The 22,717-nt window shown below is 41.1% G+C and overlaps 1 long non-coding RNA gene across 1 annotated transcript; it reads right to left on the bottom strand.

Annotated features, from left to right (window-relative positions):
* Positions 1 to 69: 69 nt before the first annotated feature.
* LOC122461516 lies at positions 70 to 5,088 on the bottom strand. The gene is made up of 3 exons (XR_006283454.1): positions 4,385 to 5,088; positions 1,310 to 1,455; positions 70 to 189 (listed from the first exon to the last, which is right to left on the bottom strand). It is a non-coding gene; the product is annotated as an uncharacterized LOC122461516 (long non-coding RNA).
* Positions 5,089 to 22,717: the final 17,629 nt, after the last annotated feature.

Genomic DNA, 22,717 nt, shown 5'->3' with positions numbered 1-22,717 from the left:
CTTACTATTGGTAGCTCTTTGTTGAAGTTTCCATGACGCAAAGGTGGTAAAATGCAGCAAAGAGAATTATCTGATCAGATTCTCTACACAGCAAAGAGGAAGTAACAGGTGTAGAGAGGTTTCCAACATATGTAAAAGGGAGACGTCTCTCTTCTTATAGGACTGATTACCCAAAGTCTTGTTCAGATGCTATTGGAGAAATAATTGAAGATTACATCTGCTCTTTCAGAATCTTTATTACAGATGGAATCTTTAGAGCGGTCACTAAGTTTTAAAGGCTAATTTATTTATTCTCATTTCAGTATATAAATGAGTAACTGGCTCAAGTGAGGTTTTTAAAAAGTCAATGATATATTAAAGTAAAATTATCTGCTCTTCTTACTATATATACACACACACACACAGGGATGTACTATCATAGAAAAATACTTGTCTTAATATTTATTCCCTCTACTTCCCTTTCGCCTCAGCTTTTTTTTTTTTTTTTTTATTTGATTGGAATAACCCAAAAACCCTAATTCCCCAATATGATGAATTTATTGAATATTTAAAAGAACTGTTGTGCTCTTCTTTAATATTTTGGTCTGTTGTGAACAGGCCTGGCCCTAGGTGTTCTACCAGCCAGGGTGGAAAACAGCTCTCCCTCCCCCCATAGCAACTGAAAAGGGCATGGGGAGAAAGCTGAGCAACTCAGAGATGAAGTTGGTTCCCACAGCAACCACCCTGCTCGCTTACCCCCAAAACTAACCCTGGCTGTACATTATGCATTTAAAAAAGTGGTAAAAAAACCTCTGAATGAAGTTATTTGGTGGAGGGAGTAGGGAGGCAGGCATAGGACCACACTCACACCCACCACAATACAAATATTTCATCAGACTGACATCCCAAGGAAGCCCACCGCAATTCCTAAATTGATATTTTCCAGGGGTGGCACAATTTGGGATGGTTGGTTTACATATGGTAGCCTTATCTGCACAAACAGTTGTACTGCTTTAACTGTACCAGTGCAATCAAAGTGATACAAGCCACCTAGCGTTAATACAGTTCAACTGGTATAAGTGGGCTCAGTACAGCTTATTCCTAAACTATTCATATAGGTCATCTTTATACTGGTAAGACTGTAGGGTCCATTCTAGCTCCAGCACTTTTCAACCTATATACACCAGTAAGATTCCACCAACTTCAAGTACATGGATGACATTGTGCTGGCTACTCAGGCTTCCTCATTTGAAACTTCGGAACAGGTTCTAGAACAGGATCTAAAAGCACTAGAAACCTATTTCAAGTCATGTTGGTTAAAACCAAATACCTCAAACAGTTCTCAGCTTTCCATTTGATACCACCCAGGCCAAGAAGACATTAAACACCAATGTCTGTGGATCACGGTTTATGCACGATCACTATCCGCGGTCACCACGGATAACCCTGGACCGCATGCTCAGCTTCCGTCGCTACCTTGAACAAACCAAAAAGAAAACGAATGCCAGGGTCAACATCATACAGAAGCTTGCGGGAACTTCTTGGGGAAGCAACACCCATACACTCTAAATACTGCACTAGCCCTGGTCCATGCCACAGTAGAACACTGTGCTCCAGTTTGGAGCTGAAGCCCACATGCCATTTTAGTGGGCACCACAATTAACAATGCTCTTCGCATATTCAGTGGCACCCTCTCACCAACACCACTTCCATGGCTATCAGTATTGACTAACATTGCACCAGCAAGTATCTGATGAGATGCTGCAACAGTTAAGGAATACGTATAGATATTGCAAATCCCACACTAACATGACCTAGAACACCACCCTTGCCACCGACTAAGCTCAAGAAAACCCTCCTGGTCTCATGCCGCAGCCCTCCTGGCAGTAGATAAGGATGTTTAAAGAAGATGATCTGAAGCCTGGGCAGCTGCAGACAAACAAAAATTTAATTGATGATCCAGCTGTGCAAGAGCCAGGCTTCTCCTCCCCATGGTGCATATGGACAGCTCTAAACCATATCTGCATCCAACATGGAAGATGTGCATACTTGTTCCATAGATGGAAAGTAAAGGAATCGCCAAACTGCAGTTGTGGCATGGTGCAAACTGTCAGACACATCACAACTGGTAAAACAGCATCCAAACTCTAGGGGCTGTACGGGTATAATTATCGCTTACAAAACCAGCCCTAACCACTTATACCACTGACACCCCTCCCCCCCACCCCTCCAAAAAACCCCAACCCTACTGACAAGGCCTTAGCAGAGATTCCACTGTTCTCTGCATACTGGGTCTTTAAGTATACAGTAATCACCCTACCTGCAGCAGGGATAGCTATTAGGTAGCTACAACTCTGTTTTCATTCACATGCAGCAGAGAGACACTGCTCTCACACAGTCTCCAGTTACATTTCCTTAATTTGAAAGAAAGTGATTGTCACTTCACAACCCCGCTGCTCCCAATATTTTGCTCTTTGAATATAAGTAGATATAATAGCATGGAGGCCATAGGGATGTTTTAAAGCCAGGGCTGGCCTTACCAGGAGGCGAACTCAGGTGGCTGCCTCAGGTGCCAGACTGTGGGGAGGCACCACTAGGACCCAGAGTGTAGAATATTGTGTCTGCTGCTGGAGCATGTGTATTCTCTCTGCTCTAGATGCACAGAGATGGTGGAGTGCTGGGCTGGAGGAAGGAGGGCACTAGAGACATAACAGGCAGGAGGAGAAAAGGTGAGAGGGAATAACAAAGCAGCAGGAGCTGCAGAGAGAGAGAGGAGGAGCCTCTTATATACCTCCCTAGCACCCCCAGGAGCCTGGGCTGATTAACACCAGCTTCTCAGGGAGCTTCCTGTTTCCTGCTGCTTCCCTGAACCCACTTGAGAAGAATAGGCAGTCAACTGAAGTAGTAGGAGCCAGTTAGGCCCTTAAGATGCTGATATCTTTCCTCACTCAGGCCCTGATACCAGCCTGCTTATTTGTCCCCTTCAATTGAGGGTGGAGAGCCACTATAGCTGGCATAGAACAGCAGTCATGAGTGAAAGAAGAAAATGCCCCTCTGGGGCAGCATTCAGAAAAAGAAAGCAAGCGAAGGAAACTGAGTCAAAATGGCAGTTTATTTCAGCTGTGTTCATGTCCCTTCCTGTTCAGGAACATTCATACAAACAGGTGTTGTTTGCAGAAGTGTTTGGGCAATGGCTGTTTCTACAAATAGCTTTTTTTTGCATGTAAATACAGGTATTGTGCAGAGACGAAAACATTCACTGTTTGTTTTTTTACTATTCCAGGTTAGTCATTTGTTATTTTATTTTAATTATCTTGTTTTCAAGAGTCTCAGTTCTTGAATCAGAGAGTAGAAGCTATCATCTGACTTTCCTGAACCCCCTCTTCTGGCCTTCCACCACCCCCAGCCTCTCCAACCTCATTATCAGAAGCAAGCTCCCCACAGACCAAGCCACACAAAACCAAAGTGGTACCAGACCCTTCCAGAACAGATGAAAAACCCATAGACATATCACAACAGTTATTAATGTGCAACACCAACTGACCCCAGTTGTTGGTGGGTGGGATCAAACCTGGAACTTCCGGAGCTTAGTGCATGCACCTCTACTGCATGAGCTAAATACCAAACTAGCTAAGGCAGTAGAGCAGACTCAAATCTCTGTGTCTAAGTGATCTCATTGCCACTAGATGGAACAAAGCACCACACCCTGGAGGCGTGTGGGTTACAACTGCTCCCCAAACACACCTTTCAAGATCCACGGGCACCACATATGCCTACCACAACATATAGCAGACCTTATCCAGTGCATTAAATGCCAAAGAACTACATGCATGAAACCAGACAATCACTACCCTCTGAAATGAACTTGCACAAGAAAATGATAAAAGACAAACACCGTATCACCTGTGAGTAAACACTTTTTCACAAAATGATCAATCCATACCTGACCTCTCAGTCCTCATTCTCAAGGAAATCTGTACTTCACCTTCAAAAGATGAGCCTGGAAGCTTAAATTCATTACTTTACTAGACACTAAAAATCAGATGGAATGGAGACACTGGATTTATGGCTTATTGACCCACTAATACTTCATCGCTCCCTACCTTCTTCTCCCACCTATGACTGGAGTGGTGTTAATAGGCCATTTCACCTTGTTTAATGTAAGTAGCTAACATAGATTTCAATCTGTTCCACCTTATATTTAGCTATGACACACTGAGTAGGTTTCCCAGACTTGAAGAAAAGCTCAGTGTAAGCCTGAAAGCTTGTCTTTCTCACCAGCAGAAGCTGGTCCAATAGCAGATATTACCTCACCCACTTTCTCTCTAGTGTGATTTAGGAGGCAGAATGCATACCATGAACAGAAAATAGTTCAAATGAAGATGTGATGGGTTGCTGTACTCACCACTAGATGGTGCTGCCCCGGCAGTTTTGGAGATTAGCTCAATCAGGCCGACACCTCTTCCAGCAATTATACCCCATTTTCTCCTCTGCAGTTCATCTTTAGCTTTCAGAAGCCACAGCTGTCCTCTTCATGACTCAGTCCTCCAGCCAGGTCACTATTGTGGTTTCCCTTTTGGGAGCTGTTGGAGGCAAAGTACATCAAGCACAGGTGGTAGGTAGCGTAGGTAAGGGAAGGCTGTGCCTCCCCCAACATCCTGGCATAGCCCTTCCCACGTTCTCCCTGAAGGCCCCCTTCTGCTTGCCCTTCCCCCTTGGCCCCAGCCCAGGCAGGCTAGTCTGGTCGCTCATCTTCATCTACTAAATACAAGCATACTGGGGCTGGGGTTAGGGTTGCCAATCCTCCAAGATTAAGTTTTAATTAATAATTATGTAACATGATGAAACCTCTAGGATTACATCCAACCAAAATTGGCTACCCTAGCTAGGGTTAGAGGTGGCCATGGGCCCACCGCCAGAGGGGGCTCAGGCAGGGACTAGCCTCTCCTCTGGATTTGCCATGCTCTTCAATCCCTCCTCCCGTGGAGTAACTTTGCAGTCCCGGAAACACTCTTCCCAGTGACTGTCTGCTGCCCCCACTGCTTCCAGTTTCCTGTCTTTTGTAGAAGCCCTGCCTGTCCCTCACAAGTGAGCTTCTCTTTAGTTAGCTGCCTCTTTAGGCCTAGCCTAAAGCTCCCCTGTTTGCAGCCTACTTAGCAGATTGAGCCCACCTGGCCCAATTCAGTTCTGTGAGCACACTCCCTCACAGAAGAGTTCCTACAAACCAAACCAAAGAACTAAAATTAATCCACAGACTATTAGGTGAATACTTGCAAACCACACACAATGCTTTCACAGAAATCAGGGGTGGTTTACAATAGATTTGGAAGCAGGAAGTGATTACACACAGTTATTTTAGGGTTGCAAAATAGATATACAAAGGATCAGCACACATTTCAAAACTTCTTGTACCTACAGTCAGCTGTTCAGCCAACAGCAACATGCCTATTTCTGTGAAGGGCTGATTTTTTCAGTTGCTTATTGTTCTCAATGCAATATGAAGCACTGATTAAACAGTGTTAAAATTCACTGTGAGCAAGAGAAAAGTAGTTCTGATGTAGCCTACATGCCTTCAACCTCTCTTCACTACAAACACTGTTCACAATAAATGCTTCCCATTTGACTGTTTCTTCCAAGCAAATGCAGAGCAAATTCTACTTACTATTTTATTATTAGGAGTAATATTATCATAGCACCTAGGAATCCTTGTCATGGACCAGGTCTCTGTTGTGCTGGCCATTACACAGAACAAAAGTTGGGGGGTGGGGGGCTGTGAATGTGAACATCTATGACTGTTCTGGTCAAACCAGGATGCATGGTCATTTTAGTTGGCCCAGCAGCTCAGTCCTGCATTTCTTACATAGCGAAAAAACACCTCATTGGATCAGTATTTGTTTCGCTTTGTAAAAGGGTGGCTGGATAATATATTATGATCTTTTTAGTGATTCAGTTGATTGTATCCTGTAAAACCAACCTTTTCCATTTCCAGTACCAAGACACTGCATTACATTTCCATAGCAGCAATTTCCCTCACACAAAATTAACCCATTTATTAAACCCTTTTTGTGGTGCTGTTTATTATGAGTCGCCTGATAGTAAAAATGGAAATTATCTTTTATTTCTACTTTTTTTTTCAATCTGTATAGTGTTTATATTAACATTTGAGTTCAATGTTACTCTTACTTTCTTGCCAGGGACAAACTATACATCAGATTTATGATTTGAAAGAGTTCAAATGAAATCAATAAATGAAACAATCTCCAAAGCACACACTTAAAAAGTTGTGATATTATTCACCAAGAAAGTAGTATTTAAAAGCTGTGTGTGTGAAATATGCAATACTTAAGCTAGTGTATTTACACAATAGACTGCAATTACTTTGGATCAATTTTTTCCCCATTTACATGCAAGTAACTTACATCAATGTAAATATAATCCATGCACATTTGTGGTCAATATCTGGACCACTTTGTACAGATCATTTACCATCCTTTTAATTTTCCTTTTAAAAGTAAGCTTAGCATTAAAAATAGATGTTAATCTTCAATAACCAGAGTCCATGAGTAACTTTAGATAATTTTACATCTTTCCATTGTTGTTCCTGGAAACTGCTATAAACAGGATAAACTGATTCTTGGATTGAAATCAATAGAGCTGTATGTGCATAAAAAATTGTCCTAGTGTGATTACTCAAACCAGCACACTCTGTTCCCCAGGTCTGTGTACCTGTTTATCTGTGATAGTTCTAAAACATCCATCACCATAGTATCTACTGTAGGGTTTTGTAATGTACTAGCTGGTGGGTTTTTTTAAATATATATATGTACCCCCAGTGTACTAAAGATAAGAACTCTACCCCTATTAATAATAAAGGAGATTCTCCTTACTTCAAGTAGTAGAAACTGATGATTTTGGAAGAAATGGTCATAAGCATTGGTCTCTGATGTCACAGATGTGTGGTTTTGCTGCCAGGATAACTGAATATAGGCAGTCTTGGATTTTACATCTTGAATGCTACATATTGCATTAGTCATTTCACTTAGTATTTCCCCTGTTCTTCTGTCTACCATTATTAGTTAGGCACTGTGCAGCTATCTCATTAAACCAATAGCAACATGTGCAAGGAGTCTGTTTTATGTCCATGTGTTTGTGTGCCTTTCCCTGGAAATAGTTTGTCAGTCAGTTCTGCAAGTAGTCCGTGGAACTTTTCACATGCAAAGGGAGAATGAATAAGTATTTTCCCCTGATGTACAAGCCCATCCACAGCTCTCCCACAGCTTGATCACTACATAAGTTTATGTACATTTATGTCCTGAGTTTGGGGCAGAGAGAAGAATTCCTACCATGAGAAGGTCTTTTCTTGGTCATAGGAGTAAGCTACATTTTTATTAAGTGCAGGATTAGGTGCTTAAAACAAGAGGAAAAAAAGCAAAAAAGTAGGGCCAGTGCTGTACTTGTTCTTCAATTCATACTAAGTTTCCACAGGCAGATAGGGTGGAGAATAAGTTGTGTACAAAGTGTGACCATAAAATTTAAATTTTAACTCCAGATTAGGTTAGTTAGTAGCCTGGTGATGGTTAAGGGCCCTGACTGGGGATCAGAGACCCACCTTCAACTCCATGCTCTTGCTGCTACAGAGCAGGGACTAGAGTCTAGGTCTCCCATACCCCAGGCAGTGGTATAGTGGAATCAGCACCCCACTGTGGAACTTTTGCAAGGTCATGCAGTGCAGAGGATGCCATTTTACTCCAAAAAATGGCATTCTTCACACAGCCTGACTGCATATGCACTACATGTATGAGGTCACACCACATAGAGGAGGCCATTTTGTACAGAGGTCATGTTGGTGGGGCCGGATCACGAAGTTCCATAAGAACCGGTATGTGCACATTCAGGATTATACCACTGATCCCAAGTGAAGGCCCGATGCACTGGGCTGTTGGCAGGGGTGAAAGTAATGCGGTACGGGTTGGTACGGTGTACCGGTAAAAAGTAGCCGCCAGTACCAGCCCGTACCGCTAACTTTAAAGAGCTGCTGCTGCAGCGCTTTAAGGACCCTGCTTAAAGTGCTCCTCAAGCAGCACTTTAATGTCACCGCCCCTTTTGCGCCCCCCCGCCCGACGGCCCTGCAGGGGCAGCGACAACCCGGCAGGGTCGCCGATGTGGGGTGCAAAAGGGGCAGCGATGTTAAACCGCAGGTCCTTTAAATCGCTGCTGGTGCCCTGGGTGGCACGGGCCAGGCAGCAGAGATGGGCCCAGGCCCCAGATGGCAGAGCCGGCCCCGTACCGCTAAGAGCTCAATTTTACTTTCACCCCTGGCTGCGGGTATTCTGAGGTGGATGAGTCTCTCTCTCTTTCACATTGACCAAAAATTCCATCCTGGACCTCAGAAACCCTTCCTACTAAACTTTTGTCAAACCCGATATGCTTCTGTAAAACTTTCAGTTTTGACAAAAAAACAAAAAAGTTGTGTCAGAAGTTTTTTTTTAAATCAGATTTTCATGGTTGTCTGTTTCTTTATATCTTATCTCCCCTCCTTGTCACTAAAACAGCTTTTCTTAGTTCACATTAAAGTGCCATATCTATTTTTATCAGGCACCACAAAACAAATACCCTACATCGCTTCTACATCATTAAGTTATAGTTGCGTCATTGAGGAATCTTAATATAAAGAATCACAGGTGCTCTGCATATTTAAATAGAAGGGGACACAGGAATTTATTCAGTTGCAATCTATTACAGCTAAAATTGAAACTATGTAATCAGCTAGATGATTTGCCTGATAATGTATTTGTCTTCTTAATGAGCTTCTTTGTTGAAGTGGTTAGAATGATTAATGTGTCTGAGCACATCATCAGTAACCTTGAACACCAAAAGTCAATATTTGGAAAAAAATTCTGTACACAGTGATGTATGATACTTAAAGCTGCAGAAGTCTCTGAAGGGACACCGACTAGTTGATAAGCAGGTATGTTTGACATGTTGTTATTTAAATAGGATTAAGTATACAGGGTAAGTGATGGGGGGAGGGTCATTTATAAACTTCTTTTAACAGGAGAATTATGGATCCTCAATATTTCCAAGAGGATTTCATTGTTTTGATGCTTCTGCTAATCACCATAGGGTAGATCCTGCAGCCCCTTATTTACCTCAGTGAGATGACTCAATATTAACGGAATAAAGGCTACAGGGTCAGTCTTTGTGTCGGGGCAATGCAAGCTTAAGTTGTGTTCACAGAACTATCTGCTAAGATAATGAATCCTTTCCATCAAATACAGAAAACACCACCGAAGCAATGCTAATACACTTTGCTTTTTAAATAAGTCATTAAACATAAAGATGCCACAACTTGATTTCTTTAATTTATTATGAGATTCCTATGAGGGGTTTGAAATAGGAAAGGCAAGATGCTGTGATATAAAACTTGTGTTAGTTTGAGTTTAGGTTTTGTTCGCCACTCTTTAATTAGGCAGATGGTCTCAAATGACTGTGCTAATAAAGGCTTTATACAACATGAACCATCCCGTATTCACTCTATGCCATAGACATAGGATGAAAAATGATCTAGTGAATGGGACACTGGATTTGGGAGTCAGGAGACGAGAATTCTAACCTGTCTCTGCCACTGACCAGCTGCATGACCTCAGCCAACTCATTTCACCTTTCTGTGCCTCTATTTCACCTAGAGCTGGTTGAAAAATTTCCAGTGGAGCAATTTTCCCATTGGATAATGCTGATTACATCAAAATTTAGACAGAAACCAGTCAGGGAGGCTGCCTGGTTCCAGCCAACCCACAGAGTTTCCACACTCCTCAGACTGATTTCAGAGTAGCAGCCGTGTTAGTCTGTATCCGTAAAAAGAAAAGGAGTACTTGTGGCACCTTAGAGACGAACAAATTTATTAGAGCATAAGCTTTTGTGAGCTACAGCTCACTTCATTGGATGCATACTGTGGAAAATATAGTGGGGAGATTTTACACACAGAGAACATGAAACAATGGGTGTTACCATACAGACTGTAACAAGAGTGATCAGGAAAGGTGAGCTATTACCAGCAGGAGAGCGGGGGGGGGGAGGGGGGAAGAGGGGAGAGGGAACCTTTTGTAGTGATAATCAAGGTGGGCCATTTCCAGCACTTTAAAAGAACAGTAGGAGGGGAAATAAAGAAGGGGAAATAGTTTTACTTTGTGTAATGACACATCCACTCCCAGTCTTTATTCAAGCCTAAGTTAATTGTATCCAGTTTGCAAATTAATTCAAATTCAGCTGTCTCTCATTGGAGTCTGTTTTTGAAGTCTTTTTGTTGAAGAATTGCCACTTTTAGGTCTCCGAGTAACAGCCGTATTAGTCTGTATTCGCAAAAAGAAAAGGAGTACTTGTGGCACCTTAGAGACTAACCAATTTGTTTGAGCATAAGCTTTCGTGAGCTACAGCTCACTTCATCGGATGCATACTGTGGAAACTGCAGAAGACATTATATGCACAGACACCATGAAACAATACCTCCTCCCACCCCACCAGCAGGAGAGTGAGTTTGTGTGGGGGGGGGGGCGGGGGGGCGGAGGGTGAGAAAACCTGGATTTGTGCTGGAAATGGCCCAACTTGATTATCATACACATTGTAAGGAGAGTGATCACTTTAGATAAGCTATTACCAGCAGGAGAGTGGGGTGGGAGGAGGTATTGTTTCATGGTGTCTGTGTATATAATGTCTTCTGCAGTTTCCACAGTATGCATCCGATGAAGTGAGCTGTAGCTCACGAAAGCTTATGCTCAAATAAATTGGTTAGTCTCTAAGGTGCCACAAGTACTCCTTCACTTTTAGGTCTGTAATCGAGTGACCAAAGAGATTGAAGTGTTCTCCGACTGGTTTTTGAATGTTACAATTCTTGAGGTCTGATTTGTGTCCATTTATTCTTTTACGTAGAGACTGTCCAGTTTGGCCAATGAACATGGCAGAGGGGCATTGCTGGCACATGATGGCATATATCACATTGGTAGATGCTCAGGTGAACGAACCTCTGATAGTGTGGCTGATGTGATTAGGTCCTATGATGGTGTCCCCTGAATAGATATGTGGACACAGTTGGTAATGGGCTTTGTTGCAAGGATAGGTTCCTGGGTTAGTGTTTTTCTTGTGTGGTGTGTGGTTGCTGGTGAGTATTTGCTTCAGGTTGGGGGGCTGTCGGTAAGCAAGGACTGGCCTGTCTCCCAAGATCTGTGAGAGTGATGGGTCACTTCAGGATAGGTTGTAGATCCTTGATGATGTATTGGGGAGGTTTTAGTTGGGGGCTGAAGGTGATGGCTAGTGGCATTCTGTTATTTTCTTTGTTAGGCCTGTCCTGTAGTAGGTAACTTCTGGGTACTCTTCTGGCTCTGTCAATCTGTTTCTTCACTTCAGCAGGTGGGTATTGTAGTTGTAAGAATGCTTGATAGAGATCTTGTAGGTGTTTGTCTCTGTCTGAGGGGTTGGAGCAAATGTGGTTGTATCGTAGAGCTTGGCTGTAGACGATGGATCGTGTGGTGTGGTCTGGGTGAAAGCTGGAGGCATGTAGGTAGGAATAGCTGTCAGTAGGTTTCCGGTATAGGGTAGTGTTTATGTGACCATCGTTTATTAGCACCGTAGTGTCCAGGAAGTGGATCTCTTGTGTGGACTGGTCCAGGCTGAGGTTGATGGTGGGATGGAAATTGTTGAAATCATGGTGGAATTCCTCAAGGGCTTCTTTTCCATGGGTCCAGATGATGAAGATGACATCAATGTAGCGCAAGTAAAGTAAGGGCATTAGGGCACAAGAGCTGAGGAAGCGCTGTTCTAAGTCAGCCATAAAAATGTTGGCATACTGTGGGGCCATGCGGGTACCTTTCCCGGTCGCTCTTGTTACAGTCTGTATGGTAACACCCATTGTTTCATGTTCTCTGTGTATATAAAATCTCTCCACTATATTTTCCACTGTATGCATCCAATGAAGTGAGCTGTAACTCACGAAAGCTTATGCTCTAATAAATTTGTTAGTCTCTAAGGTGCCACAAGTACTCCTTTTCTTTTTACTCCTCAGACTGTAATCCTTTGGGACTGTTTCTTACTATGTATTTGTACCATGCCGAGCACAGTGAGGTCACAGTCTCAGTTGATGTATCTGGACTGTATTGCAGTACAGTAATAAATAAAAGCCATTTTAGTGGGGCTTTATACCCTGATCCTGAAGTCAGTTCTGTGTAGGTAGATCCCTGGGCTCACATGGAGCTCACTAAAGGGCCCCTTAGAAACTTTATAAAACACTACGTTGGGACTATTTCTCATGTCCCTTGTCTGTAAAGCCAAAGGCCGTTGTTTCTTCTAGTTCAACTGTGCATGACTCAGAAAAATATAAAGCCACACCCCTCCCTCTCTCATACACACACACAAAACAATAGTGTTTCTATTCATAAAAACAAAATTACTTTGAAGGCAGATAGCTTGGGCATTTTTAGCTAGAGACAGGTGCTAGCCCCGTTTGGAAATGGGAACTCTCCCAAAGATCAGTCTGCCTAATTGAAGATAATTAAATCACTAATCCATAGTACAGTGTTGAAAAGAGTGAGTGTCAATATTATTAACAAAATATAAAATACTGTTTTTCACTATTACACTATTCACATAGCAAAATCTGAAGATACATAATTGTTGGAAGTTACCTAAGACATAGAGCAAGATTAAAACTGCTCAGAAGTAATTAATTTTGTGGACAAATTGATGTTTGATAGGTATTCTGTCTTAAGTAAATTTTAATTATAGTCCTTTTCAGATGTTCAAGGCCTTGACACAACCAGTTCCCTTCCATTTTTCCTTGTTCATCACGTAGAATATAACTGGCAGCTTTTGTTTATCATCTAGTTGTATTATAGCAGACTTAACATGTTCTGATAACCTCAGTACTCTTAGAGCACTGAAAAAAAATCTTGAAAAATGACAAAGTTGGCAGCTGTCCTACAATAGTGGAGCCAGCAGCATACATTTTAGAGTGGCAATCAAGATTAACTTTAATCATATTTTGGAAAGAAAGCAGATTTGACAATTTGTATCACAAGAGCAACTGCTAATTGACTGTTTTAAGGAATTTCTCCTACATTTCATTCATCAAGTTTCTAGTGGTTATTCAGATTGTCCAATAACCTTTCAGTACCCTCAAATATTTATGGGCGCAATTGTGTTTTCATTTTCTACTCAAAGATAGAGTGGATTGATTTTTTAAAAGTACATGCTTTAAAAATTCTGATCAAAATAAGTCAGTGTCCTCTATATAAGTTACAAGAACTGCTATTGTGGAAAATAAATTACTGTTCGTTCTCATTGTAAAGAAATTCTTACTAGATCTACTAGGGAACCCAGAAATAACAAGACACTTATATGTGGGTACACCAGGTATTTTAATATTATTGAGTCAAAAACTTGGATACTTCTTCATAGGATTCAGCACATTATCAATGATTAATAGAGTGCCACAAATTGTGTAAACACCAATGCTTTACAAAAACTACATCTCATTATTTTATTTCAGTAGCACTGTCACAGGATGGCACAGGTTTCTTCCCCCTTGTCCCTGCACCCTGTGCTTGAGCTGGCAAAAGAAAGGGTCTCAGATGCCTCTTGCAGGTGCTTCATCTGTGTTTCTTTATTTACAGCGGCTGTACAGTCCCAATTCTCCCCATCCCCTTCCCCCTCCCCGGCAACACCGGTCCCCGCCCGACCCCTCACTATACATTTATCTCACTTTTGAAAAAAAAACAACACTTTTTTTCTCCTGGGTTTCCCAGTGCAGGATTTAGTGTATTATTATCATTATTACTGTTTTGTTCCATGCTCTATTGTTTTGTTAATAGAAAGCCAAATCTGATTCAGGTTAATTATGTAAAACAATACCAGTAACAACCTGACATTGCAAAAATCACTCTGGATAGCTTCTGAACATTTTGGGGCGGGGGGGGGGGGGGAGGTGAGAGGGAGAGATAAACAGTGATTGTTCTGGATTTATTGTTTCACTACAAACGTGCTTTGGCAGGTTTCAAACTGATATTTTAAACCTTTTGACACCAACCTCCAGCATGAACCTTTGTGTGTTTTGTTTTAGGGTTTGCCTCTCAGACAAGTAAGCTGGAACTTTGGGGCCTGATTCTGCTTTCATTTAGACTGCTGTAAATCTGGAGTGAGTTCACTGACAGCAGGATTACACAAGTGTAAATTCAGGATTCAACCCCTAGTCAGTTAGTGCAAGTGAAAGAACTGAATTAGTTGCATATGTATACAGTAAGTAAAAAGAAAACAGATTCAGATGCCAATCCTGAAAGTTACCATTGTGCTTTGTTCAAGTTTCCTGGATAACAAAATCTTGGCTAACGTACCTACTTGTGACCCTGTCACACTAAATTGATTTGCCACACTCTTTAAGATAGCAGCATGATATAATGCAACATGGCCAGTATAGAGAGCTTTCATTTCTCCAAATTCCCTCCTGGATATGTGTGTTATAACATTATATGCTATTGGGATCCATTCACCTATGCAAGGCACTATTAAAAAATGCAGTTAAGCGACTTCAACCAAGCTTCACTGAGAAAAACAAAATATATTTTTGCAGTAACAATTGAGTCAGAAATTCATTTAATACATTGATCAGCAATAAGATCATCAGATGTGCTAAAAATATCAGTATGTAATTGGTTCTTTGGTGAAAAACGGAATGAAAGGAATTTTTTATTTCAGGAAGTTTTTATTGAAAACCCTAGAACAAGAGAAATTCAGCTTTGTTGGTCAAGTTAATACACTCTAAATTAATTTTTTTCAACCCAGCCAGACCCCACTTCTCATCAAGTGTGTGCAATTTTCATCCATGCCAGACCCACACAAGTGCTGTTGTGTGCAATAAGTCAGAGTTGTGTGCAGACACAAATGCTCATTCTTCAAGGGTGGCCTGAACAAACATGAAGGAACACTTTTGTACAGCTGACTCGTCATTCATGGCTTCACCTATTACCTGCCCTTCCCCTCCTTTTGGTGGGGTGTTCCTAGGGAATCTGATCCAAAGCCCTTTGAATTTAATGGAAAGATTCCTATGGACTTTGATGGGCTTTAGATCAGGCAAATTGATATTTTATTATTTGAATACTGTAGTACCTAGAAGCCCTAGTTATGGACCCCCTTGTGCTAGGTGATGTCAAGGTTCCTTCCCCACTCTGAACTCTAGGGTACAGATGTGAGGACCTGCATGAAAACCCCCTAAGCTTTTTTTTACCAGCTTAGGTTAAAACTTCCCCAAGGTACAAACTATTTTACCTTTTGCCCTTGGACTTTATTGCTGCCACCACCAAGCGTCTAACAAATATATAACAGGGACAGAGCCCTCTTGGAAACGTCTTTCCCCCCAAAATCCTCCCCAAACCGTATACCCCCTTTTCCGGGGAAGGCTTGATAAAAATCCTTACCAATTTGCATAGGTGAACACAGACCCAAAACCCTTGGATCTTAAGAACAATGAAAAAGCAATCAGGTTCTTAAAAGAAGAATTTTAATTGAAGAAAAAATAAAAGAATCACCTCTGTAAAATCAGGATGGTAAATACCTTACACGGTGATCAGATTCAAAACATAGAGAATCCCTCTAGGCAAAACCTTAAGTTACAAAAAGACACAAAAACAGGAATATCCATTCCATTCAGCACAGCTTATTTTTATCAGCCATTTAAACAAAACAGAATCTAACGCATATCTAGATAGATTACTTACTAAGTTCTAAGACTCCATTCCTTTTCTGTTCCTGGCAAAAGCATCACACAGACAGAGAAAACCTTTGTTTCTCCCCCCCTCCAGCTTTGAAAGTATCTTGTCTCCTCATTTGTCATTTTGGTCAGGTGCCAGTGAAGAAAACCTAGCTTCTTAACCCTTTACAGGCGAAAGGGTTTTTCCTCTGGCCAGGAGGGATTTTAAAGGTGTTTACCCTTCCCTTTCTATTTATGACAGTGCTGTATAGAGCTTGATAGCAGCCCTATGCTCTCCTGGGCACAAGGGCTTATGTAGGCATCCACAGTGCCCCATGACACATCCATCATAGATGAATCCATTGTCTTTCCCCATGCAAATTTATGGTATTATGAATAATTTATTATTAATCCTTACTTTTTCTGAAGCACCTGCTTTATGCTTGGATAGGTTCACAATTGCCTGATTTGAAACAAAGGCCAAATAAGGAGATGGGGGTAAAAAACCTGGAGAAGTTTTTAATATTTTGGAACTCATGCAAACAAAAGCAGATGCTAACAGTCATAGTGTGACACTGAGAGGGCTTCAATGAAATTGAACAGCAACAATACTCAAATATTGATGGGGTTTGTTTTACATTATTCAAAGTCTGCATTTCTCTTTTCATGAAGTGACTGAATGCTGAGCACTTGTTTGAATATTTATTAGAAATATTTCCCCCGGTAACAAGTAAAAATCAAACAGAAGGTAACTAAAAACCCACTAAGCTTTCAAATTTTCATTATATTATTTTATGAATACAAGTCTTCCCATTATAATCCTAAGAAGGCAAAAGGGGCTATTCCAAGCATGTAGGTCATGGAATAAAGTCATCTTCTAAGTATCCAGTCAAAACTCCTACACGGAAAAAATTTATAGGGGTCCACTGCATGCATCCCATGCTCAGTGCTTGTATTTATCAATCTAGGTTCTTACATTGAACACATATACCAATATTTTCATAATATATTGTCTATTTTGAGTATCACAGTAGTGACTCAAAGCCAAGTTAGAAAAAGAGCACTACTGTTACCATGTGTGGAGAACTGGACTTGATAGTGGTTTTTGGTATTCTCCTCACAATTCCAAATATTCTAGTCTAGTCTGTTTATATTCTTATATCACATACACATCTGTTGGATTCTGTGCTGCAATGGGGGAAAGAAATCTTAACTTCTGCTTAGCTTAACTTAGCTTGCTCAGTGCTCCCCTTTGTCTTCTACTCATGTGCCTCCCTGCCTTTTCATTCTGTTCATCCTGTCTTCCTGTGTGCTACTCAGTCTTGTTTGGAATGACACTTCAGCAGCCCTGCAGGATCTTTCAGGTACAGACACAAATTGTCACCTGGCCTTTTGTTCAGAGTCTTTCCTATTTGGAGCCTAAATAAAACTTGTAATTTTCCACAGGCTTCTTCACCTGAATGGGACAAACAGTTTCTTTTAACTCCAGTGTTCAAATTCTTTAGTAATGAGTTGCAGAACTTGTTCTGGCACTTAGGGATGTTCCCTTGACACTGATCAAGTTCAGGCCAAGACACAATTATGGCCTCAGGTGGCAAGTTTCTACATCTTAGCCAAGAATGGCTTCTTGGTAAGAGGGAAAAGTAACATAGCCCATTTAATTAACCTGAAATTTCACATTGGCACAAAATTCAGGATTATCTGCCAGAATCATTAGTAATTTGCAAGCTCTGTTCAGCAGGAGAGAAGCAGATATTTGACCACATGTGCCCTTTCCAGTAAATGACAGCCATTATTGTGGAGAAAAAGAAGTACTTCAAAATTCATTCTATCAAGTGTAGCAATTTGGTTAGTGGTTTGTTCAAAAGCCTGTTAAACCTTGGTGCATACCATGTTGTAGGATCAGGATATTATACTATTGGAAAATTCCACAGGGCCCCTTGTACTTGATTTTTAATATTTAGTAAGGGAACATTTTATAGTGCAAAGCAAAAGGATACAGTACTATTGGGAGATCCTGGATGGTAACCATGGACAGATCATCTACCTATCATCTCCCAGATCTGCACAAAAAAGCAAATATCTGTATGCAGATTTTGTCTCTTCCACATGAAAGTGGTGTTTGGAGAGAGAAGGAATCACCCATCTTTGTGGCCCTGCTCCTTTTCCTGTGATTCTGAGATCTTTGTGGGGATGGGGACAGCATGGGCTGGGGAAGTGAGTAGGCAACCCTATATTGGGTGGGGTAGTTTCAAGAGGTACATATAATTCCAAGGCTGTGTTACTAGTTATAATGTGTGCCCTATGCTGTGGGAATCTCCCTTTAAAAGGGAACCTGGGGACAGCCATGGCCAGCAGGTCTCTTGGAGCCACATCATTAGTAGTGCTTATAAAAAAAATCTGAACACTTTTCTGTAAAAAAAATCCAGTTGTGTCAAAATAGAAATATTTCGTCGTAATGAGTTGATTTTGAAATTTTCAATGAGAGAGTTGAAATGACTCATTTCCTGTTGTTTGTTTCATTATGATAATGTATAAACATTTTATTCCAATAGAGTAAAAACATTTTGGTTTGACTTTCTCAGTTCAATTAATTATGTTTAATTTTTATTATATTAAAATATCACTTGTACTATACTTAATCTACATATTATTGTTATGCTGGGGAGTTGGGTGAAACCTCATTGAAGCTAGTGGGCATAATTGCCACCCTTCATTCAGGATAAAAGAAACAATCAATCAAGCTCCTTTATGGAACCAGATAGCTGAAACAAAAGGAGCCACTACCTAAAATGTGGGCACATGGCAAGGCTTGAATAGAAGCCAAACCATGTGGCCCAAAGGGTATGCTTGGGGGCTGATATAACAAATGCAGGCACTGGACCACTGATTGGTGAAGTTGTGTGTGTCTGTGTGTAAGGGACAAGCAGCAGACACCCACTGAAAGAGACAGAGAAGGAACAAAGATGCTCTGGACATGGGGAGGGATGCCCTAGTAGCGTGACCCTGAGAAAAAAAGCTAAGAGTGTTTTGGGCAGAGTGCTGGCTGGAAAGAAGTTCAGGACTGTGAGCAAAGAAACTGCTGTAATGTTTCCCTCTTATCTGGTGTTATCCGGACCAGTGATCTGCTAGGCCACTCCAATCCTCAACTCTGGGAACCAGCCTTGCCCTGCTGTGCTGTGAGAACCGCCACTCCTGGGATGTTCACGCAAAGCCTCTGGCATGTAAACTGTTTGGATTGTGCAACCGAGTGACACTAGCCAATATCTCTGGTCCCAGACACAACCCTAGGAACCTCCGTTTTGCAGTGTCCAGTTACGCCCACTGGTGTAACTGGTGGCTTATATGAGTTCATCAATTTAACAAAGAAATTGATATGTACTAGGCTTGTTATCCCAAGGGGAGTCTCTGACACACTTCAAACCAAATGCACTGCTTCAGGCAGAATAAACAAACACATTCATTAACTACAAAGATAGATTTTAAGTGATTATAAGTCAAAGCACAACAACAAGTCAGATTTGGTCAAATGAAGTAAAAGCAAAATGCATTCTAAGCTGATCTTAACACTTTCAATGCCCTTACAAACTTAGGTTCTTCTCACCACAGGCTGGCTGGTTGCCCTTCAGCCAAGCTCTCCCCTTTGATCAGCACTTCAGTTGCTTGGTGGTGATGTCTGTAGCTAGAGGTAGAAGAGAGAGGAAGAGCCAGGCAAATGTCTCTCCCTTTTATCATGTTTCTTTCTTCCCTCTTGGCTTTGCCCCCCGCTCCTTCAGAGTCAGGTGAGCATTATCTCATTGTAGTCCCAAACTGACCAAAGGAAGGGGGGTGACTCACTTGAGAGTCCAACAGATCCTTTGTTGCTGCCTAAGCCAATCTCCTTTGTTCCTGTGAGACTGGGCTGGGTTTGCCCCATACATGCCCTGGTGATGTATGAACTGCCCCTCTGCTCTTGGAGAGTTTTTGCCTGGGCTTGTTTTAAGCCCTGAGGACACGTTTTCAGCCTCATAATTATATACATGAAATTACAACCTATAACATAACATTACTATAACAACAATGTTCAGTGTATCATGAGCCTTCTGAAGACACCTGACATGACAAACTTTGCATTGGATACCACACAATCATATTATATAGATGAACATGGGGGTGTAGGGTGTTCTCCCGAGGTACAGAGCATCACAACTGCCTTCTGTTGTTTTATTCCTAGTGCTTAGGAAAACAGAACTTTGTACATTCTTTGCAAAATTAGCTGGATTGTATCAAAGAAATACCTGACTCCATCATAAATTTCTTCTCCTAACAGAAATAACCACCTAGACCCCCAGAATTGTCTAACCACTCACTTAAAAAAGGGCAATATAATAACATTTCAACATTATTGAACAAAACTATCTGACATATCAAAATGAAATGTTTCAATAATTAAGAATAGAAATTTTTCAGAATTTTTGTTTCACAGGAAATTTTGGCTTTTCGTTCCAGTTGAGAATTAAAACAATTTTTGAATTGTTATTTCCTGATGAATTGAAGAGTTCTGGTTTCCAACCACCTGTAATGATTAGTTAGCAAGAGGACTGCTGGGGACACAGTGCTAGAACAATGCACAGGGCCTTTGTGATCTTTATGGATCCCCTCAGATTGTTTTATGAGATGTCAAGCCCTATCTGCCAATGGAATGATTTAGAAGTTAAGCAAGGGAAACCCCATGGAGTTTTCCTTCCTTTTGCCCTCTCCTGTGTGTTTTGCCATAGGGGGACCCATCTTACCTGTGTAATAATTGTTGCATGACACATAAAAGACAAAACTAGAGGGCATATATTGTGTGTGTGTCCCCTCCAGTTTTGTCTCCTGTTTGTCATGTAACAATTTGGTCATGTAACAAAACACACACACCAAATATATATATATGTATCCACAAACACACACACATTATTATATGTAATGTCCATAATTCATTCACCATGGATTTCTTGAGGTAAGGTTACCTTTGGAAGCACAAATGTGTCAGATAAACTCTGTAGTTATTTTACTCATTTTGTCAAGTCGAGGGAGGTTTAAATGAGCTGACACAATACATTTTTTTCCTGTAGCTTTAGCTGTAAGAGGGATTTCCCGTTAGCTGGAGCTGGGCTTAATTAAATTAAGAAGCTATATAATTGACATTTTTGTAATACAGAGGAAAAATTGGACTCAGTTAAGGATACTTAATGCAGATTGTTCCATGACTTTACTTAACTCATTTTAACAATCGTAGGTCATCTCTATTTCAGTACTCTCCTTATGGTAGATCACTGCTAGGGCAAGTATTTTGGAACCTTCGCCTTTATCTAGCAACAAAAGGTATTCCAGGTGTCGTAATATAATTCCAATAACTGCTGCTTTCATAAGACCCTTCTTTTATGGATCACATCATTGCAATGACACATTGGCAGCCACTAGATATGCAGGTGGATCTGAGTAGTGGATATTTAAATGTCCGCACATCTCTAACACGTATGTGACCTAAATAGCAATCCAGATTACTACAACAATTCTTCTTCGTAATCTGATTTAATTTTCAGTGTTTATGCTGTCTGTTTGCTTTCATATTCATGTCATCTTGGACAATTAAAGTATACTAGTCAGTTTCTATGGGAGGTACTTATATGGCCCCTCTTACCACAGTGAGTTGATTCCACAGTTTTTAAGGGTATGTCTTCACTACCCACCAGATCGGCGAGCAGCAATCTATCCAGCAGGGATTGATTTATCATGTCTAATCTAGACGTGATAAATCGACCCCCGAGCGATCTCCCGTCGACTCCTGTACTCTAGCGCTGCGAGAGGTGCAGGCAGAGTCAACGGGGGAGCGGCAGCAGTCGACTCACCGGGGTGGAGACACTACGTTAAGTCGATCTAAGTACATTATTCATGTAGCTGAAGTTGTGTAATTTAGATCGATCCCCTCCCGCCCCCAAGTGTAGACCAGGGCTAAGGTACTTATCTTCACGACATCCCAGTGAAATCCTCATTTTAAAGATGGGAAGATGAAGCACAGAGGGATCAAGGCCCAGAATTTAAAAGGGATTTAGGTATTGCAACACTCAGTGTTGCAACACCTAACTGATTTAGGAGCCAAATTTTCACTTTCAAAGGGATTTAGGCACTTATGAGACTAAATCCCATTGGCCCAAAACTTTAATGTTATTGATGTCTTGCTCCACAATATATTTTCTCCAGTATTAGACCCTATTTTGCTTTTTCTCAGACAAGCTCTTCATATTAACAGATACGTTTTGACAATTGGAAACTCCCATATTCTAATTTCTCTCATTTTGTTCTGCACTGATATTTTCAGTGGAACTCCAAATGGAGTGAAAACCTTCTAATTTTAGGTCACTGCTAGAGCTGGTTGAAATATGGTAACATTTAATGTGAAAGTTTTCACAATGAATGTACTCATTTTGTCAAAAAAATTGAAATTCAAAACTTTTGGCTAGTGCCATAGAGGGTCAAAAATAGGATGAAATTGTTTTGCAAAATGTCAATTTTTTTGACAAAATTCTTTGAAAATTTCAGCCACCATCTAGTCACTGTTTTCAATGCAGCCCAGGTTGAAATGATAAAATAGAATGAATATGTAGGTAGTCTATGTTCAGTAGTCTAGGAGAAACAAGCTTGTAGTCGAAGTTCAGAAGAGAACGGTTGTTCAGAGATGTCAAGGAATGAGTTGACTTAAGTTCTGATGTTTAGAGCTGCTTCTTTCATGTCAGAGTTAGAGCACATTGTTGGAGGACTGTGAAGGGAAAAGCTTACACAGCCAATATCCTGCTGTAGCTTTCCTCTGAATAGAAGAATTCACTCCAAATCTTGGACCAAACACCCAGCTCAAGTAAATAAGCTGCATCACTGTGTGAATCATAAAGGTAAAGTGGGGAAGAAAGTTTGTAAGAAATTCCTCCGCCCCACCCCCAAGACCACAGTGCTCTAGGCCTCTGCCTTTACTGAGTGGCTGAGAGCTGC

This window comes from Chelonia mydas, chromosome 8 (assembly GCF_015237465.2).
Source record: "Chelonia mydas isolate rCheMyd1 chromosome 8, rCheMyd1.pri.v2, whole genome shotgun sequence".
NCBI lineage: Eukaryota > Metazoa > Chordata > Testudines > Cheloniidae > Chelonia > Chelonia mydas.
Note: the sequence above shows the minus strand (reverse complement) of the source record. Positions and strands in the feature narration are given on the sequence as shown.